Source organism: Ochotona princeps, chromosome 11 (assembly GCF_030435755.1).
Source record: "Ochotona princeps isolate mOchPri1 chromosome 11, mOchPri1.hap1, whole genome shotgun sequence".
Classification (NCBI taxonomy): Eukaryota; Metazoa; Chordata; class Mammalia; order Lagomorpha; family Ochotonidae; genus Ochotona; species Ochotona princeps.
The window spans coordinates 1,959,243-1,961,044 of NC_080842.1; the positions used below are offsets into that span (position 1 = coordinate 1,959,243).

Below are 1,802 nucleotides of genomic sequence, written 5' to 3' on the forward strand. Positions count from 1 at the left end.
AGCGGACAGAAAATGTTTATGGCTCTACTTCACTCTGTAAATCTGCCTTCCTAATAAAAATACATGGATATTAAAAAAAAAGAAAGAACTAAAATAATTAGTGAATTTAACGAAAGATGTGGATGATACGTACAGTGAGAATTTCAAAGCACTGATTAAAGAAACTAAAAAACCACCCATGCACTTTGGAAAGACCACCCATGGTCACAGATTTTGGAAGAATTAATTTTGCTACCATGTTAACCCTACCAAAAGTAGCTTACAGATTCACTAAATCCTCATCAAAATGCCAATGATATTCTTGTCAGAACTAGGGGAAAAAAACTTGACATTTCTATGGAAGGACTAAAGACTCCAAATATACAAAGAATTTCTTAACAAATTTGATGAAGCTGAAAGTAAAATACCTGATTTCATGAAATGCTAGAGGGGTATTTTAATAAAAGCACACAAAACCAGGCACACACATTAACGGAACAGATGGAAACCCCACTCATCTTTTTCTCTGGGAGAACACCAAATGGCGGATGACGCAGGTGCAGCCGGAGGCCGGCCGGGGGGTCCGGGGCCCGGCATGGAGGCCGAGGCGGCTCCAGCAGCGGGCTGCGCGGTCATGGGCGCGGCCAGGGACGTGGGAGCAGCCGGGGCCAGGGAGCACGCGGCGGCAAGGCAGAGGACAAGGACTGGATTCCTGTCACCAAACTGGGCCGCCTGGTGAAGGACGCGAAGATCAAGTCCCTGGAGGAGATCTACCTGTTCTCGCTGCCCATCAAGGAGTCTGAAATCATCGACTTCTTCCTGGGTGCTTCCCTCAAGGAGGAGGTGCTGAAGATCATGCCGGTGCAGAAGCAGAAGCGTGCCAGCCAGCGCATCCGCTTCAAGGCCTTCATTGCCATCGGGGACTACCAGGCCACGTGGACCTGGGTGTCAAGTGCTCCAAGAAGGTGGCCACGCCATCCGGGGCGCCACCATCCTGCCAAACTGTCCATCGCGCCCAGGCTACTGGGGCAGCAAGATCGGCAAGCCCCACACTGTGCCCTGCAAGGTAACGGAGCGCTGCGGCTCCATACTGGTGCGCCTCATCCCTGCACCCCGTGGCACTGGCATCGTGTCCGTACCGGTGCCCAAGAAGCTGCTCATGATGGCTGGTGTTGACAACTGCTACACCTCGACCCGTGGATGCACCGCCACCCTCGGCAACTTCGCCAAGGACACCTTTGATGCCATCTCCAAAACTTACAACTACCTGACTCCCGACCTCTGGAAGGAGACTGTGTTCACCAAGTCTCCATACCAGGAATTCACGGACCACCTGGTGAAGACGCACACCCGTGTGTCCGTGCAGAGGTCCCAGGCCCCCGCTGTGGCTACCACCTAATTTTGTACACAAGGAAAATAAAGCAATTTGAACTGAAAAAAAAAAATCCCACTCATGAATCAAAATGGGTGTCATCAACTTAATGTTAGCAAAGACTCACAAGGCATACCCTGAGAAAGAAAGCTTTCCTTACCAAATTTTGCTACCAATGCTGGATACCCATATGGAGAACACTGAAACCTGCCCCCCCGCAAATGCTCCAAACTCTAACTCTATACAAACACCCATAATGGATCAAAAGCACAAATGTAAATCCTAAAAACTATGAAATCCTAAAACTATGCAACTGCAAGAAGAAAACACAGTGAAGACACTTCAAGATGTCAATATGTGTGATCAATTTTGGATAACATGCCTAAGGCATAAGTAATGACAGCAAAAGTACACAGGGGGATTAAATAAGACTATGAAACCATAGAGGAAA

At 48.5% G+C, this 1,802-nt stretch overlaps 1 pseudogene; it reads left to right on the forward strand.

Annotated features, from left to right (window-relative positions):
• Nucleotides 1–520: 520 nt before the first annotated feature.
• LOC131481429 (small ribosomal subunit protein uS5-like) lies at nucleotides 521–1,424 on the forward strand (annotated as a pseudogene).
• Nucleotides 1,425–1,802: the final 378 nt, after the last annotated feature.